Source organism: Quercus suber, unplaced genomic scaffold (genome assembly GCF_002906115.3).
Source record: "Quercus suber isolate HL8 unplaced genomic scaffold, Cork oak 2.0 scaffold_291, whole genome shotgun sequence".
Taxonomy (NCBI): domain Eukaryota; kingdom Viridiplantae; phylum Streptophyta; class Magnoliopsida; order Fagales; family Fagaceae; genus Quercus; species Quercus suber.
The window spans coordinates 302,809-323,035 of NW_027069747.1; positions in this window are offsets into that span (position 1 = coordinate 302,809).

Below are 20,227 nucleotides of genomic sequence, written 5' to 3' on the forward strand. Positions count from 1 at the left end.
TTATTAATGAATTTTATCTTTTATGTCGAATTTTTTATTTGCTTTCATATGTGCCTGAGATTTTTTTTTTCTATCTTATTCTTTTGTTATGTTTAGTATTGATTTTCTTTTGAGTATTTGGGTTAATCTCCATATTTATATTGACATTGTCTTCATGGGTTTGGTTTTTGGGTTGAAATTTTTACTTATTTATTTATTTTTATTTTTTTTGTACATGGTAGATAAAGCATCTCTATTTTTTTGGAGAAAAATCAAAGCTACAACCTATATCTTCCAGCCTAGAGAACGATAAATTTTTATTTGGTATATTATATATAAATTTGTTGAATTTGGTTTGGTTTTTAAGTAGAATTTGGGGATTCTAAAAATTTTGAAGTTTTTAAGTTTTGGCGTTTTTGGCATTTGTGTCTCAGTAGGTTGATCTTAATTCTTCACCTTAAATGCTTTTTATTTAGGTTCATGTGATTTTTTGTTTTCTTATTAAAAGCTATGAATTTTGGTTGATTAATTATTTGTTTGGATTAATTTCAATTAATTATTTGTTTGGATTCAACATAAAAGATAATGGAATTAGATATTATAATTTTGATATTGTTTCATGTTTTGAATTGTCTATATTGTTATTACTACGAGAAAATCATATTGCTACTCAAATTTGAAACTTGGTGTGTCTTCCCCATATCATGGTTTTTGTTTATATATTTGTAGTTTATATTAGTTTTGAGTGAGTGTGTGTGTGTGTGTTTGTGTATATAACTATTGGGAGTTTTGCTTTATTAATTTAAGAACTGTAAATTACTTTGTAAGTTTTAGTAATTATGTACTTGCAACTCAATAACGTTCAATGTTAGACAACACTTCTAAACTATGAAAAATTATAGAAGTTAAATATTTATTCATTTAAAAAAAAAAAAAAAAAACTAACTAGCAAATGTCTATTTACTCATTGTTGGATTTTTTTTAAGAGTCAATAGATTTTCCATGCATTGCACGAGTTAGTGACTAGTTTATACTAAATACTAACCTGTGAAAAACCATGTTGTATTCGTGTAATGTCAAACATTGCCACTCCTATGTTTGATACACTAAATAAAGATTATTATAGATTTTTATTTTATTTTATTATTATTCAGAAAAAGATGTGATGGAATAATTAAATCAATTCATAGGACGTTTAGTTGTAACATTAGTATTGTTATGCCCGTTACAAAACCAACCTGCTCTTGACCTTTGTTGTCAATACTATAAGACACTTGTGTAGCATTCTGAGCATCTTCATACGAGCCCGTATACAATTAAACGCGCAACTGAATCATATGGCTCGCTTTTTTGAAGATGCTACTAGTGCTAAGAGCATTCACATCAGTGTAACTATTTTAATATTTCAGTAAATATATAGCTATAAGCTCAAAAAAAATTAACGCATTAGTCTCAATATTTTGTCTTACAATTTTAACATTGGAGAATACCCTCGCCAGACCTGGTGATGCTTTGGTCCTCACTAGAGAAAAAAAAAAAAAAAAAAAAAAAAAAAAAAAAAAAAAAAAAAAAAAAAAAAAAAAAAAAAAAATGTAACAATAGAGAGGATGAGAGTAGAGGAATTTGAAGAGTCTCTATATAAAGATTGTGGATGAATCAATCTTGTTTTTTTTCTAGGGTTTCTCTTTCAAAATTCTCTCTGGATGCTCTCTACATTTCGTGATTATAAGGGGTATTTATACTGGGATGAGAGTGGAATGTGAAGAGTCAGGTTTTTCAAAACATGACTAACTAGTAGCTTATCTTGCGACTTGACTGAGTCATGAGTTCAAGTCGCAAGATAACAGAACGGCCAGGTTGGAATTTTTGTCCTGTAGTGCTACAGCTAGCGTGACTGTTCATCTTTCTCTGCACGCTTCACTCGTGTGCTGTAGTTGGCTGCTTGCCAGTCACAAGTCACCTGCGACTCCCAGCTGCGAGTCTCTGCATCCTTGTACAATCTTGAACATTTCTTCACACTCTCTCACTCACTACCCTTATATGATTCTCACCTAAATACAGGGTTACTAATTGCTAAATTACAAGCAAATTTGGCACGGAATAAAGCCAACATAATGGTTGATTAAATTCAACCTTACAACTGTAAACAACTTCTTTTCTACATCATAGCCGAAAATAACTAAACACTACTCTATATCTCTTCTATACTTCCATATACTCACCATCATTATGGGCATGATATGGCATATAGAGATCTTATTCTAACATTTGTTGCACTAGATGGACACTCTTTCTCACCTTTCATTCCATCATAATCTTCCTCTTTTACTTGTAATAACAACGCCTTTAATCATTGTTTATTGCTATTATAATTGATGAGTCAGGAAACCCTTCTTGTCTAGACATGGAGATTGACGAGGAACGAATCATAAATGAAGTCTTTATTGACTGAGTCGTTACGATTGGACGAAGTAAAGAGAGTAACAACCTAGAGGTCTTCATATCTTGGCATTAACTATCAAAGGCGTTACCCAGACAGGGAATTAAACCACCATTAATGGCCTTCCAATGGCTAGGAAAACAAAACCTTATATAAAGCACACCCAACCTAAGGTAAAGGATGATCTAGAAAGACCCTTATCAATATAAAACACTTAGTTATCTCTTTCTCTTTCCCACTTTGTTATCAGAGGTTCATTGGCTAGCACCACGCTGGTGTCCTATTCGTTTCATTTTCTTATCATCTTGCAGGTTACACCAAAGCCATCTAGACAATACTGCAGATGATTTTGGCATCATCAATAATGAAGGCCATAATATCTTGAATACTATGGAAGTTTTCCCTCATGTTGACTTAATATGAGGAAAATATATGATTTTTATTGTGTAAACGCATTTATTAACTTATCAGACTTTACCACTAGAGGTCTTTCATATTCATTGTTGGATCATTTTCCTATTGTGTATTTGTAATAATTGGCCCAATTTTATATTAACTGAATATGGAGGTATTGCATAATTTAACTATGCGAATACATTTATTAATTTTCCATTCATCTTTTGTACTAGCTTATCTATGTAGGAGATATTATTGGGACCTTATTATAATCTTTGTTGGATGAAATTCAGACCTTGAGCAAAAAATAGGCCTTTCACACTTCAGCAATAGCCTTTGGGCCAGACTCTAAGCCCAAAGTGGAGTCTTGGTCTTGACTCCCAAATATCATTTTGGCAACGAAAATGCACCCCCGACAATAGGCAAAGCACAAGGACATCCAATTCCACCCAAGCAATTGAGGAGCAATAACTTCGTTAGAGTATTCACATCAGCCTCCTCAAATGTTTAACTAAACTAACCCAAAAACCTCTACTTTTTCTAGTGTAGCTAATCCATGTTTTTTATGCACACACATCAGACTCGATATTTTATTTCTTACTCCATTTAAATATTTACTTTTTCTCTCTCTCTCTCCTTTCTTCCTATTACTTCATTTAAATTTAATTTTTTTTCTCTCTCCCCTCTCATTTCTCTTCTCTCACCATCCCAACCACCGCAATGTTGCTGCTGCAATCTCAACCCCTAAAACCATGCAAAAAAAAAATAATAAATGAAGTTTAGCATACATAATATTATGCAAATATGGAATTCACTATTACAAGAACCTATGACTTGCTATGTAGTTGTCATAAGTGCTCTAGAAGGCCTAATTGGAGTTGAGAATGACTTCCTTTGTCTCTAATTTGAAGACGACGATCAATGACTTCCCTAAATTTAGGTGTATGATCATGTGACACTAGGTCATGGGCAGTTCCATCAAATTGCTCATAATCAAAGCCTTTAGCTCTAGTGAGATGTCACTCATCTTCAATAATCATGTTATCCAATATTACGCATGCCATCATAATGTCTTTAAGAGTTTCAGGTTTGAACAATTGTGCAGTTTCATGAATAATTGAAAAGCGTGCTTGAAGCACCCCAAAAGCATGTTATACATCCTTTTTTAGAATACAAAAAGTCAAAATTTAAACATTTGATTGATGACTTAGCTTAATTCTTTGATCTTCTTGAAAATTTTCAAGCATGGAGGATATAAGAAGAAAATGCAATCTGATGGTGGATTTGTCAAAATTCACATCAATAAAAATTATTAAATGAAGTTGTAGTTTTAATCTACAACCAAGTTTCTTGCATAACTTTATCCTTAGTAAATTAACAAATTGTACAAGGTCACAACAAATGTCAACCAAAAAAACAAATACTTAACAATAAACCCATAAAATATAAAACTATAAAACATAGAAAACCCAACAAAAAATAAAAAAGAAGACTAGAAGAGACCCATACTAGAAACTGTTTTGGTTTGGTCAAAGAAATTGTATATTGTTTCAGAATTATCATTAATTTTATATTATTTATACACACACGCCCGTGCACACACACGCATATCTATTATATATTTTATAATTCTATGTTTCTCAAATAATATAATTCAATAATAGTTATTATATGTAGACCATTATTTTTGCTGTATTCTTAGACTCAATCTCATATATATCTCTCTCTTTCTCAAACTCTTTTCATTCCGATTTTTGTATTCACAGAGTAATACGAAACAAGAGGAGGACGAATAAGAACCACTTTACTCTCAGTCTCATCTCTCTCTCTCCTCTCTCTCTCTCTAAAAGTTTCTTCATTCCAATTTTTGTGTGGGTCACAGAGTAAAGAAGGTCTAATTCGGTGTTGTGACTGTAACCAAGGATGTGGTGGAGAGTGGTGGCATCATTTTTATTCTTTTATTTTGTATTGGTCAGGTTCCAGATTCTTGAAATCCAAATTTTTTAGCTATCCCGTGACTGGTGAGATCGAGCTCCTCCTTGCTATTGTGAAAATAAACCCACTTACGCAAGATTAAAGAAGAGAGAAGAAAATAAAAGACTCAAGGAATTTACTCAAGAAATTTAGGTGGTTCGGCAATTGCTTGCATCCATAGGTAGTGACAGAGAAAATTTTACTATCAAATAAGGAGATTACAATAGTAGCACACAAGCACTCTCACAAGACTCAAGCCCCAAATACACCCTTGCAAGACACGGTCAAGTAATATTGACCAAATAAAGCCACCGACTCAACAATGAAAGAGAGAGAAAGAGAAACCTACGCATAATTATAGTGAACAAAGAGAGAGAGAAAGGCAGACATGGAATGAAGAGAGAGAGAAAGAAAGGTGGAGACTGAGTGATGGCATTAACAAGGGGGAAGCACGAAAAATTCATTGGGTGGGATGGAAAAAATTGTGCAAGCCAAAGTGTCACGAAGGATTAGGATTCAAAGATATTGAACTCTTCAATATTGCTATGCTAGGTAAGCAAGTTTGGCGGTTGCTCCATAACAAAGACTCTCTCTTCTACAAGGTCTTTAAAGCCAAATATTTTCCCAATTGTTCTATTTTGGATGTGGGGGTAAAGGTGAATGGCTCATATGCTTGGCAAAGCATACTAAAAGCACGGGAGGTGGTGCGGATGGGGTCAAAATGGAGAATTGGGGATGGACAATCTGTCATGATCCATGGGGACAAGTGGCTACCTGATTTGTACTCTAGCCGTGTGGTGTCACCGCAGAAAAACTTCCCTAATAATACTCGGGTTTGTGCTCTTATTGATGTGGAAAATAGATGCTGGATGGAGGACCGGATACGTGAGGAATTTTTGCCACATGAAGCTGAAGCAATCCTCAGCCTACCTTTGAGTTTTAATGGGAAAGAGGATAGGTTGATATGGGCTGAAACGACGAATGGTTATTACACCACCAAATCCGCTTATCGACTTCTATTAAAAGAAGCAGAGGCAGCGACACTTGGCACTTCAAACTCAGCAGCTCAAAAGCTTTTCTGGCAAGAGCTTTGGTAACTGAATGTGCCCAACAAAATTCGTCATTTCATGTGGCGAGCGGCCAATGATTCCCTTCCAACAAAGAAGAACCTGCAGAAGCGGAATATTACTCAAGACCCAACCTGTGATCGTTGTAGGGATGGAATTGAAGATGGAATTCATGCAATATGGGGCTGCCAAATGGTTAAACAAGTGTGGTGGGAACTGGAAAATTGTAGAGAGTACTTGAACGAAAGATTTGCTAGCTTCCATGATTTGCTGCAAGGAATCCTTGCTCAGAAAAACCCAAAGTTGGCTGAGCTATTTGCTTTTATCGGGTGGAGTATATGGCATGAACGAAATGCAAGGAGGGTGGGCTCACCTTCTCTGCCAATGGAGAAAATTTATAGAGATGTCGTGGAGCATATGAAAGAGTTCCATTCAGTCCAAGAAGAACCTAGAACTCAAACAACGATGCCCCACCCAACCTACTGGCTGCCACCATTGCCATCAGTTTACAAAGTAAATTTTGACGGCGCTACTTTCCTGGACATCGCCGCGGCAGGTTTGGGTGTGGTTGTACGTGACTCAGAGGGCTTGGTCATTGCAGCGCTATCAAAGCGAATCCATTTACCCCCAACTGTGGCAGCCTTGGAAGCATTGGCTTGCAGGAGGTCCATCTTATTTGCAATTGAGCTTGGGCTTCAAGATATGGTTTTCGAAGGCGTTTCAGAGGTTATCTTTAAACTCCTTACTGCAGAGCAGCCTTGCATGTCAGCATTTGGGCACATTATTGAGGACTCACGTTCCTTAGCAGCAAGATTGAGGTTGGCTTCTTTCACTCACACCAAGCGCCAAGGCAACAACGTTGCAGACAAACTCGCTAAGCTAGCGAAGAATTTGTATGAACCACAAGTATGGTTAGAGGACATTCATAGCAATGTAACAGAGCTTGTAACTGCTGACAGAATTTTTTTGCATGTTTAATAACAAGTTCTTTCCGGTTTCTCAAAAAAAAAAATGGTTTTTTTTTTTTTTGTTTGAGAAATTAGTCCATTAATGGTTTGGCCTTTTCCTTTGGTGGGAAGGTTGACGACTACATGAACTCTATACCAAGTCATGAGCGATAGCAAAACCAAGATGCCGTCGCCTATAGGTGGAGGGGCGAAAGCCTAACGAAGGTGGTTTGGTTACAAGCAACAGGATCATTATACTATATATACCACTTTTTCTGAGAAAGAGGGAGAGAGAAAGAATTCTAGTGTACAGAAATTTTTGTAGGATTTTTGTGTCTTTTTACACCCAAAAAAAAAGGGAGGTATTTATAGTAGTAGGGAGGCCATGTGGGGATGCTAATGCAGCACCTCTCACATAGCTGCATGGTGTCATGTGACTATGTGGGGTGTGTTGCACAACACCCCACGTGCTATCTCATGATTTTTGCCCAAGCTGTCATATTTTGTCTTTTTCTCAGTTCTAGTCAATTTTTGTGCTGCTATTTGGAGGCAATTTCAAGCCCCGATTTCTTCAAATTTGATATCATTGGAAAGTTCTGGATGTCTAGTTTCCAGAGCTTAAAAGGCAACAAAGCCAACATTAAATTCTTCATTTAGAAATGATGAAGCATTCTTTCATTTTGAATACAAGTGAACTAGAAACTAGAAAACATTTGCTTAAGTTAACATAATTTTACAAAAAAATAAATAAAAAGTCATACCATCACAATATGAAAAAATAAAAACCCTTAAAGATTCATCAAAACCAAAATTTTATCCCATAAAAAAACTATAAATTTATGTTTTGGTAGGATCGGTAGGATCCCATACAATTCTACGATCCTACATGATCTTACTTGTGATTTTACCATTTTTACGATCCTAATGCAATCCTAAACATTTTGGTGAGGTGGGATCGTAAAATCGTGCAATCCTACAATCCAGATCATGATTTTGACAACCATGGCAAGCTGGTGTGGAAGTGGCAGATTTGGGATTTGGGTTTCGTGGTTAGGTTGTAGTGGGTGGTGGCTAGCAAGAGATGTGTATGGCTGGTTAGTGTGGTGGTGGCTGAGGGTGTTTTATGGGTTTGCTGGGTTGCTTGCTTTGTCTCTGAGAAGAGAGAGATGAAGAGGAAGAGAGAGAAAGAGATGAGGAAGAATTTAAAAAAATAATATTTAAATGAAGTAGCTATAAAATAGAACCATTGATGCCAAGCGTGTTATAAAATGAAGTGTTAAAATAAATTAAATAGCTTTTAAGATGCTAAATAGTTAAATTTCTACCTCCACCATTACGAATGCTCTAAAATAGGAAAAATAGGCTATTATGCTAAAATAGATGAAAATTTTTGGATAGATTGATGCAAATACTCTGAGATCTAGTAGCAATGGACAGAAGAAATGTGTAACTTACAAAGTTACAACAGCCAACGGGTAATTTGAATATATATATATATAAGTAGGGGGAAATTACACTTTGCTCACTTATGGTTTGCTCGAAAAACACTTTGCCTACCTGTGGTTTAAAGATTGGCACTTTACCCACTTGTAGTCCTATTCGTTAACATTTCGTTGCCCACCTATCCACTTGCCATTACTCTAACACCTTTCAACTGAAAGACATATTACAAACTGAATCAAACACACTAAATTCAAGATCATCATGTGAAATTCGTCCTCTTTTCTCTGTGCACTGCACAAAATCCATCCTCTCTTATCCCTCTTTCTTTTTGCTTTTTCTTTTTCATTATTGCTATTATTATTATTATTATTATTAATATATATATATATATTTTTTTTTTTTTGTATTCAAACTCTTTCATTTCCTTATTGGGTTACTTTCCCGTCTAAGATATTTCTCATTCCTTTAACCCAAAACACAATCTCTTTCTACTTTTCAATTATGGGTTACCTTGTTTTATTAGAGGATTTTTCATCCTCCGCTTTTTTAACATAAACAAAGACAGAGATAGAAAGAAACCTTTGGGTTTTCCGGTTTTTTTTTAGGTGAAAACCATATTTTCATCCCTACATTTTCACGCGATTCTCACTTTGGTCCCTATCTTTTATTTTCACCGCTTTACTCCCTATCCAGAAAAATGCGTTTCATTTTTGCCCCTGCCATTACATTAGAGACAGAAAATGCACATGTGGCAAACGGCAGAATTAAAAAATATGAAAAATATTTTATTTTATTCTAAAATAAAATAAAATTTTAGTTATCATTTAATTATTTAAATAATAATTGTTCTTCATATTCTTCCCCTGGGAACATGGTTGCCTAGAAAATAAGAAATTCAAGATTTTCTTCTCTTTTCTTGCATTTTCTTAGCATCCAAACAAGCAAAAACATATACAAAACCATGAAGAAAAAACATATACAAAACCATGATCAAACTTAGATACTCTAACACAATCAACTAACAAAACCCAAAACACTTAATCAAAATAATAATAATAATAAAATAAACAAAAACCAAAACATGGTCAAAACAAAAACAAAATACCAAAAATACCAAAACTCAAAGCCAATCCTCATCAATAAAATACACCAAAACACAATCATGAGCTAGTCAGATCAAACCACGATGACCATCTGGGTTTAGAGACAGAGAAGATCAGATCTCGGTCAAGGTGGGTTTTGACCATGGATCTTCAACCATGGGGTTTCAGCCATGGATTTAGAGAAGATGAACATAAAATTTAAGACCCAGAAAATTTGAATTCAAACCCAGATTGGCCGAAACACAAAACTATATTTCAAACCCCCCACACCACCAAAGCATCAAACACAAAAATCAAACCCAGATTTTTAGCCCCCAAACACAAAACTCAAAACCCAAATTTTCTTATTTTCAGAGAAACCAAACAGAAACCTCAATTCCAAACCTTAGAAAATCCAAACCTTAGAGCCAAAACCAAACCACTTGCAACCTCAGATTCAAAACTATCAAATCCAAATGAAATCAACCTCAGACCAGCCAAAACGGAATCAACCTCAAATTCGTTGCTTTCTTCTTTCTCGTGTTTGCCTAGGGTGTGGATTTGAAAGGACAAGGGAGAGAGGAAAAGAGAGACAGAGAGGATGGAATTGTGTGGGTTTTAATGAAAAGGAGAGGATGAAACACTAAAAAGGAAAATGTTGTTCTTGTATTTAAATCTGGGTTGGTTTTTTATTTTATTTTTTTTGGAAAAACATCTGGGTTGGTATTTTTGTTGTTCTTGTTCTAGATACACTTAGATCTTGATTCATGAGGTTTTTGGTTTTTAATTATGTTTTTAGTTTCTTTTTTTATTTAGTTTAAATTGATAAATTAGTTTTTTAAATTTAGATGCTGATGTGGCATTTTTTTAATGCCAAATAACATTTTTTTATTATTATTTTAATGGCCACATTAGCTTTTAGTGTGCTAACAGTGCACTCTATTTGCCACGTGTGAATTTTTCGTCTCTGATGTAACAGCAGAGACAAAAACGAGACGTGTTTTTCAGAATAGGGAGCAAAAGCAGTGAAAATAAAAGATAGAAACTAAAATGGGAATCGCGTAAAAATGTAAGGATGAAAATGTGGTTTTCTCCTTTTTTTTTTTTTAATTAAATTTTCATGAATTAATTTTTTAAAAAAGGATTTTTATTTTTTATGATTTTTTTAATAGGGTTCTAGTGTGTTCCTCTATTTAACTTAAAATATAATTCTTGGCTTTTTCCTTGCTCCTTAATATGTCTTCATGTTTAACCGAAGGGGGTGGAAGAACCTATGCACTAGACATACAACAAAGCTACAACACTTCTCTCCACAGCCTATCCCAACATCTTCTCCATTGAAAACCTCATAGCACTAGTGAAACAAGCTAGGGAGGGGCCGAAAAAGTGGCAAAATTTTTTTTTTCCCGATTTTCGTTCCAACCCGACCCTATATTAAGAATTCCAAAAACAATAGTATAAAAATTCAAAAAATTAGAAAACATCATATTGGCTTCATTGCTAGCAAAATCGGGTTGGGATGGGCCAAAAAAAATTCCCAAACAATAGTATAAATTTTTTTTTTTCCTATTTTCGTTCCAACCCGACCCAAAATAAGAATTCCAAAAAAATAATATAAAAATTCAAAAAATTAGAAAATATCATTTTTGCTTTAATTCAAGCCAAACCAGGTCAGGAGGAGCTGAGAAAGTGGCAAAAAAAATTTCGTTCCAACCCGACCCGAAATATGAATTCCCAAAAAAATAGTATAAAAATTCAAAAAATTAGAAAACATCATTTTGGCATCATTTCCTGCCAAATCGGCTCGGGCGGGGTGAAAAAAGTGGCAAAAAAAACTTTCGTTCTGATCTTCGTTGCAAGCCGACCTGAAATAAAAACTCCCAAAAAAATAGTATAAAAATTCCAAAAATCAGAAAACATCAATTTGGCTTCATTTTTTTCCAAACAGGGTCAAGAGTAGTGAAAAAAGAGGCAAAAAAAAAATTCGTTCCGATTTTCGTTCCAACACAACCCGACATAAGAATACCCAAAAAAAGTAGTATAAAAATTCAAAAAATTAGAAAACATCATTTCGGTTTCATTTCTTGCCAAACCGGGTTGGGAGGAGTCGAGAAACAAGCAAAAAAAAATTTCGTTCCGATTTTTGTTCCAACCCGACCCGAAATAAGAATTCCCAAAAAAAACTATAAAAATTCAAAAAATCAGAAATCATCATTTTGGCTTCATTTTTTTCCAAACTGGGTCGAGAGTGGTGAAAAAAAAAAAGCCAAAAAAAATTTCGTTCCGATTTTCGTTCCAACACAATCCGACATAAGAATACCCAAAAAGATTGAATAAAAATTCAAAAAATCAGAAAACATCATTTTTGCTTCATTTCAAACCAATTCGGGTCAGGAGGAGCTCAAAAAGTGACAAAAAAATTTCGTTCCGATTTTCGTTCCAACGCGACCCGAAATAAAGAATTCCCAAAAAATAGTATAAAAATTCAAAAAACTAGAAAACATCATTTCTGCATCATTTCTAACCAAAACTGGCCCGGGAGGAGCTGAAAAAGTGACAAAAAAATTTCGTTCCGATTTTCGTTCCAACACGACCCTAAATAAAGAATTCCCAAAAAATAGTATAAAAATTAGAAAATATCACTTTTGATTCATTTCAATCCAAATCGGGTCGGAAGGAGCCCAAAAAGTGGGAAAAAAATTTCGTTCCGATTTTCGTTCCAACCCAACCCAAAATAAAAATTCCCAAAAAAAATAGTATAAAAATTCAAAAAAATATCATTTTGGCTTCATTTCTTGCCAAACCGGGTTGGGAGGGGCGAAAAGGTGGTCAAAAAAATTTCGTTCCGATTTTCGTTTCAAAGCGTCCCGAAATTAAGAATTCAAAATAAAAAAGCATAAAAATTCATAAATTAGAAATCCTCATTCTGGTTTCATTTCCAGCCGCAACGGGTTGGGAGGGGCCGAAAAAGTCGCAGAAAAAATTTCTTTCCGATTTTTGTTCCAACCCGACCCTAGATTAAGAATTCCAAAAAATTAGAAAACATCACATTGGCTTCATTTCGAGCAAAACCAGGTTTGGAAAGGCCCAAAAAATGGAGAAAAAAATTTTGTTCCTATTTTCGTTCCAACCCAACCCAAAATAAGAATTCCCAAAAAAAAATAATATAAAAATTGCAAAAATTAGAAAATATTATTTTTGCTTCATTCCAAGCCAAACCGGGTTAGGAGGAGTTGAGAAAGTGGCAAAGAAAATTTCGTTCCGATTTTCGTTCCAACCCGACCAAAAATAAGAATTCCTAAAAAAATAATATAAAAATTCAAAAAATTAGAAAATATTATTTTTGCTTAATTTCAAGCCAAACCGGGTCGGGAGGAACCGACAAAGGGGCAAAAAAAATTTCGTTCTGATTTTCATTCCAACCTGACCGCAAATAAGAATTCCCAAAAAATAGTATAAAAATTCAAAAAATTAGAAAACATCATTTTGTCTTCATTTTTTTCCAAACCGGGTTGGGAGTGGTGAAAAATGTGGCAAAAAACATTTCGTTCCGATTTTTGTTCCTAGCCAACCCGACATAAGAATACCCAAAAACAAAGAAGAAAAATTCAAAAACTTAGAAAATATCATTTGTGCTTCATTTCTAACCAATCCGGTTCGGGAGGAGCTGAAAAAGTGGGAAAAAAAAATTTCGTTCAGAGTTTCGCTTCAACCCGACCCAAAATAAGAATTCCCAAAAAAATAGTGTAAAAATTCAAAAAATTAGAAAACATTATTTTGGCTTCATTTCTTGCCAAACCAGGTCAGGAGGGGCGAAGAAAGTGGTCAAAAAAATTTCGTTTCGACCCGACCTGAAATTAAGAAATCCAAAAAAAAAAAAGGCATAAAAATTCAAAAATTAGAAAACCTCATTTTGGTTTCATTTCTAGCCACACCAGCTTGGGAGTGGCCGAAAAAGTGGCAAAAAAAATTTCTTCCCAATTTTCGTTCCAACCCGACCCTAGATTAAGAATTCCAAAAAAAAATATTATAAAAATTCAAAAAATTAGAAAACATCACATTGGCTTCATTTCTAGTGAAACCGGGTCGAGAGGGGCCGAAAAAGTGGCAAAAAAAATGTTGTTCCTATATTCGTTCCAACCCGACCAAAAATTAGAATTCCCAAAAAAATAATATAAAAATTCAAAAAATTAGAAAATATCATTTTTGCTTCATTTCAAGCCAAACTGGGTCGGGAGGAACCGAGAAACTGGCAAAAAAAATTACGTATTGATTTTCGTTCCAATCAGACAGGAAATAAGAATTCCGAAAAAAAATCGTATAAAAATTCAAAAAATTAGAAAACCTTATTTTGGTTTCATTTCAAGCCACATCGGGTTGGGAGTGGTCGAAAAAGCGGCAAAAAATTTTTTTTCCAATTTTTGTTCCAACCCGACCAAAAATAAGTATAGGGTTAGGATTTGTGGCCCAAGCCCAAAACAATAAATTTGTAGCGTATGGGTGAAAGAGCTAGGTTAAGTATTGGATTCACAACAACGAATCACAACTTTCAAACACGGGCCAACATGAATTTACACGTAAAGCCTGAAAATCTGAAGAGCTATATTATTGTTTATCTGATGAACAAAGGTCCTACGGTTATAGTCAAGTTCTCTCTTTCCTTCTTATTCTTATCTTTTTCTCCCTCCCTTTGCGTTAGGACTTCTTTCTTTTATATAACCTCCCTTCTCTTCATCTCTATCGTCCACTTGTACTTCGTCCGTGAACCTACTTGATTATATGTCATGTCAAGCATTTTCTTCAGCTTTGTGTGAGTGGCAGTAGGTGAGGATACACTGTTCAGGGGTCTTCTCCACATAAATGCGGCCAGAAAAGTTGCTGCAGAACATTAAATACGGTGATAGCAGCTTTCCCCTTAGATATTTCTTCATCCTTATCGTCTCCTAGTGTACTCAGAGCTTATCTTGATTAGGAGGAGTCCTCGAAAGATCATTTTGACTTCTTATACGTCCAATTGATCTATACTATTCTCGTCAGAGGAATTTAAGCGAAATCATGGTATCCCACGGGGGGTAAATCTGAGATATTTCCCTCCAGAGAAGATATTAACAGCCCGTAGAGAGGGAGATGTCGTAATCCCAATGATAGCCTTCATTGAAGGGGGAATGATGCTCCCAATGGGCTCCATCACTCTAAATTACCTTCGCAACCACAGGCTCTCTCCTGAGCAGTGCGCACTCAACACCTTTAGGATATTAGGGGCCATTGGTGCCTTGAACGAACAGTTAGGATTAGGGCTGATTTGGCATGACTTAGCATACATGTATGAATGTCATAGCCAAAAAGGGGCGGGATACTACCTTAAATCCCGATCCGACGTCATTAGACTGTTCTCCTGCCTTCCAAATCGAATAAAGGGATGAAAGACGGCTATTTAATCGTCTCGGGCGCATGGCATGATGGTCTACACTGTCCGACCGAGCCAGGAGAGCCAGGTGCGACTTCTTAGACTTAGAATCTCTAACAATAGTCTTAGGGCCTTCATTCTCCATAGCCTGTTCCTTTTTATGTCATCCTATTTAAATTTTCTGACCCGATCTGTTTGTTTGTTTTACAGATAAGGCACATACTGCTCCTCGGCTCAGCCTTATCAACGCCCCCGCCCTTAATCACTTACTACGCTCGGAGATATTCATAAGCGAGGACGGACAGCTGCGGTCCATCCCACTCATACTCAGCTACACGCCCAAGAAAGCAGACATCCAGCCAGCTGGCAACGCCATCACACAAGGTGATCACTGGCTACGGCGAATAGACGTTGCTCAGAAACACTTTTTGGCCCATATGACCTAGCACCCGTTCCACACCCCAACCCCCAGGGCGTTCCTTTGCTAATCCGACCAGTTCAACAAGTCCCTCTCGAACCGGCGGCGGCAGGCGAAAGGGTCGGCTCTTCATCCACTTCATTAGAGGAGCAGATTGACAAATTTAGATTTGAAGGGGACACTTCAGGGGGGGTTCAGATAATACACTCTTCAGATTCCGAGGAGGAAACTGACAGGCAATCCTGCATCCGCCCACCCCTGCTACTGACTATAATCCCTGAGGACTCTTCAGAAGAAGAAGAAGAATTGTCTGACTTGAAACTCCTTCTGAAGAAAAGGGGTAATAAAGCTGAGTCCAAGGGGACGGGGACGTCTCAGCCAGCGGTGAACCCACCTCCACCTCCACCCCCACCCCAGGTCTCTAATTCGGCCTTGAAACCGATACCGGATCTGAAGAAAAAGAGGCCTATCGAGCCCGAGGAGCGGGAGGTGGTGGTACCACCAAAGGCCAAGCAGCAGAAGGTGGGAAAGAACCACCGCAGCAAGAGGGTCTCTTCTGTGGAGAGCAGGGAAGAGCCCCCAGTCGCCGACGTGCGCCAAGGGCAATGCACGCGGTCACCCAAGCTGGAAGTTGATGGTGTTCCTTTTTCCTGGGAGACCTCTGTTAGGAATTATGACGGGGGTAGAGCTGGGCTCATAGCTGAAGTGTTGGAGCAGTCACTGCTCCTCCCTCGAGACATGGAGTCATACAGGCGCTTCAGCCAGTATGATCTCTTCATGTCCCTGAAGAGGGACCTGGCCATGGTAAGTATGCTCATTCGGCTTCTTAGTTAGAGTATTAATTTCCTATATTTTTATGCTAATACTATTACCTTATTTGTTCAGATTACACAGCAAGTCTTCGTGGCCGAAAAATAGAATTGAAAGGCCTACGTGGAAGCCCAAGCGGTGGCCCAGGCCAGGTCCGAGGCGGAAGAGACATTGGGCAGCATAAAGGATGAGGTCTCTCAGATCTCGAACCAGCTAAAGGGAGTGACCTAGGAAAGGGATAGGTTTCACGCTGGTCTTAGAAATGTTGAGACCCAGGCCGAAGCCCAACGCAAGCTGCTGAATGAAACTCAGAAAAATCTGGCAACTGAGAAGGAGCTTGTGAAGGAACTTGGCGCCAAACTCCTGAAGGCCAAGAAGGCTCTGAGGGACGCTCAGCTGGCCAAGGAGGTGACCGAGACCGAAAAGAAAGCGTCCTACCAACTGGGAGTGGAGACGACGGAGAAGGGTCTTATTGAGCAATTCGCTTCAATCGCCCGGGACTACTGCGACATGACCTGAGGCAAGGCGCTGGTTGCTATTGGAGTGCCTGTTGACTCAGAGCTGAGGCTACCTGAGAATATCTTTTATGACCCAAACATCCGATAGCTTCCAGAGGCTGACGCCCCTCCTCCAACACAACTCCCAGAGGCCTCGGAGTAGACTTTGGTTGACCAAGCTCCCCCAGCCATCCTTGAGCCTACCAAGGATTCCAGCCAGCCAGGTGATCAGGGCCTCCCTACTGAGCCACCTAAGGAGAAAGGCGAGGTCTTGGAACAAAACAAAACATCCTCGGAGGCCAAAGACCAAGCCCCAGCAAAAACTTAGGTTTTAGTTGTTGTTTTGTTGTTATTGTTGTTGTTGTTGTTGTTGTTGAAAAAAAAAAAAAAAAAAAAAAAAAAAAAAAAAAAATTTTTGTTCCCCCTTTATATAAAGGGTTGTAAATTATTTGATTTCAATTAATGAACCAGTTTCTACTTTACCTTAAGTGTATTTATGGCATGCCTTATGGTTTTCTTTTGTTACAAGTAACTTCGCTTTGTAATTATAGCAATGTAGGCAAACATAATCACTCTGTCTTGCTGACAATATATACAATTAAAATTGATTTCGAAGAAGACAATACATAAAGGTTACTGTTAAGGGATGACCGTAACAAGTATTATAAGAGTTGGACAAATCCTTTTGCATGTATACTAGAAATGTTAGCACAGGTTTAAAGTTGACATTAAACACAGTTAATAATGCCAGGCAAGATTTATTCTAAAAATAACTCTCCGTATTGATAACAGCACAAAAGTATTAACTAATTAAAAATCACCTGGTCCGAGGATCACAAACACGATTGGGTTTAAGCATAAATATTTAGGGAACCAATAGGGAGTGCTAACTAACCCAAAATCATCTGGTCTGAGGACTACAGGCATGATTGGGTTTAAGTTTAACACTTAGAGAACTCATAAGGAGTGTTAACTAACTCAAAATCATCTGGTCCGAGGACTACAGGCATGATTGGGTTTAAGTTTAAACACTTAGAGAACAAACAAGGAGTGTTAACTAACCCAAAATCATCTGGTTCGAGGACTACAGGCATGATTGGGTTTAAGTTTAAACACTTAGAAAACCAATAAGGAGTGTTAACTAACCCAAAATCATCTGGTCCGAGGACTACAGGCATGATTGGGTTTAAGTTTAAACACTTAGAGAACAAATAAAGAGTGTTAACTAACCCAAAATCATCTGGTCCGAGAACTACAAGCATGATTGGGTTTAAGTTTAAACACTTAGAGAACCCATAAGGAGTGTTAACTAACCCAAAATCATCTGTTCCGAGGACTACAAGCATGATTGGGTTTAAGTTTAAACACTTAGAGAACAAATAAAGAGTGTTAACTAACCCAAAATCATCTGGTCCGAGGACTACAGGCATGATTGGGTTTAAGTTTAAACACTTAGAGAACCCATAAGAAGTGTTAACTAACCCAAAATCATCTGGTCCGAGGACTACAGGCATGATTGGGTTTAAGTTTAAACACTTAGAGAACCCATAAGGAGTGTTAACTAATCCAAAATCATCTGATCCGAGGACTACATGCATGATTTGGTTTAAGTCTAAACACTTAAAGAACCTATAAGGAGGGACAAGTTATCATAATGAACAAAGAGACGATTCGATTAATAATAGTACCTTTTGAGGTTGTTTACATTCCAGGGGCGTGGTATTACATGACTATCCAAGTCCTCTAGGAAATATGCCCCAATGCTAGCACATGAAGTAATGCAATATGGTCCCTCCCAGTTTGGTCCTAATTTTCCCCAAGCTGGGTTTTTCGCAGTGCCCACGACTTTCCTAAACACCAAATCACCCGGTTCTAAGGGTCTTAGCTTGACGTTGGCATCATAGCCCTGCCTAAGCTTTTGCTGGTAATGCGCCAGCCGAACCATTGCACTTTCTCTTCTTTCTTCGATCAAATCCAAGCCTATTTCTAAGAGCTCATCATTGCTGGCCGGACTGAACTAGCTAGTTCTTAAAGTTGGGAAACCTGTTTCCAAAGGAATGACAGCTTCAGCCCCATAAGTCATTGAAAAAGGAGTTTCTCCAGTAGATCTGCGAGGCGTAGTTTTGTAAACCCAGAGCACGTGTGGCAGCTCTTCAACCTACTTACCCTTCGCGTCGTCCAACCTCTTCTTTAACCCATTAACTATGACTTTATTAACTGCTTCAGCCTGCCCATTCCCCTGAGGATAGGAAGGGGTAGAGTATCTGTTTGTGATTCCCAGTTCGCTACAATAACTCCGAAATGCATTACTGTCAAACAGTAAGCCGTTGTCCGAGATGAGAGTATGAGGAACTCCGAAACAGGTGACGATACTCTTCCACACAAATTTTTGCACATCTACATCTCGGATATTGGCCAAAGGCTCAGCTTCGACCCATTTCGTGAAATAGTCTGTGCCGACCAGAAGGTACTTCCTATTTCCTGCAGCCTTTGGGAATGGACCCACTATGTCCAAACCCCATTGGGCAAACGGCCACGAGCTGGATATCGGGTTGAGGACTCCACCTGGTTGGTGTATGTTCGGTGCGAATCATTGACATTGATTGCACTTCTTCACATAGTTATGGGCTTCTTTTTGCATGTTCGGCCACCAATACCCTTGAGTAAAGGCACAGTGGGCTAATGACCTGCCTCCAGTGTGACTCCCACAAATTCCTTCATGCAATTCCTCTAACAGCGACTCAGCCGCCTCTGGATGAATACACAATAGGTATGGTCCTGAGTAGGAACGTTTGTATAACTTTCGGTCTTCAAACAGTCAAAATCTGGTAGCCTTCCTTCGGATCTTGTCAGCCTCTCCCTGCTCTTCCGGCAAAGTGTCATCTTTCAAGAATTTGACTATAGGATCCATCCAGCAGAAACTATCTCGAATCTGGTGGACTTGGACTGCATCCCCCCTACTCCAGTGGGCTCATGGAAATCCTCGATGAGGATAACTCTCGGCAACCCTTGTTCCGAAGAGGTGGCTAGTGTGGCCAAAAAATCTGCGTGCGTGTTGCTACTTCTAGAAATATGTAGCAAGCTAAAAAATTCGAATTCCACCTGTAGACATTTGACTCGACTCAGGTATCCTTGCATTCTTTCATCCTTAGCTTCAAACTCCCCCTGTACTTGGCCCACAACTAATCTTGAATCTGAGAACAACTCTACGGCCTTTCCTCCCATTCTTCGGACCATAGCCATTCCTATCAAAAGAGCTTCATACTCTGCCTCATTATTGGTCGCACCAAAATTCAGCCTTAATGACTTCTCAATGATGATTCCTTCTGGAGATATCAAAACTAGCCCCACTCCAGAACCTTTCCGGTTTGCAGCGCCGTCTACATACACTTCCCAACGGGCAGGATGTTGTTGAGAAATCATGCCAACTGATTTTCCATCCATGTCTCTCACTGCTGCTACTTCTTCTAAACTGGGCTCCGTGAACTCAGCCACTAAGTCCGCTAAGACCTGCCCCTTAATTGAAGTGCGAGGCATATACTTAATATCGAAGGCTCCTAAAATAGTACCCCATTTGGCTATCCTCCCTGTGTAGTCGGCACTTCGGAGTACTGTCTTAAATGAGAGTTGTGTGAGCACAACGACAGTATGTGCTTGGAAGTAGTGGGGCAATTTTCGTGTTCCAAATACTACTGCCAAAATTGCTTTTTCCAATGGCAAGTATCTGATCTCGGCCTCATGCAGAGACTTACTTACACAGTAAACCG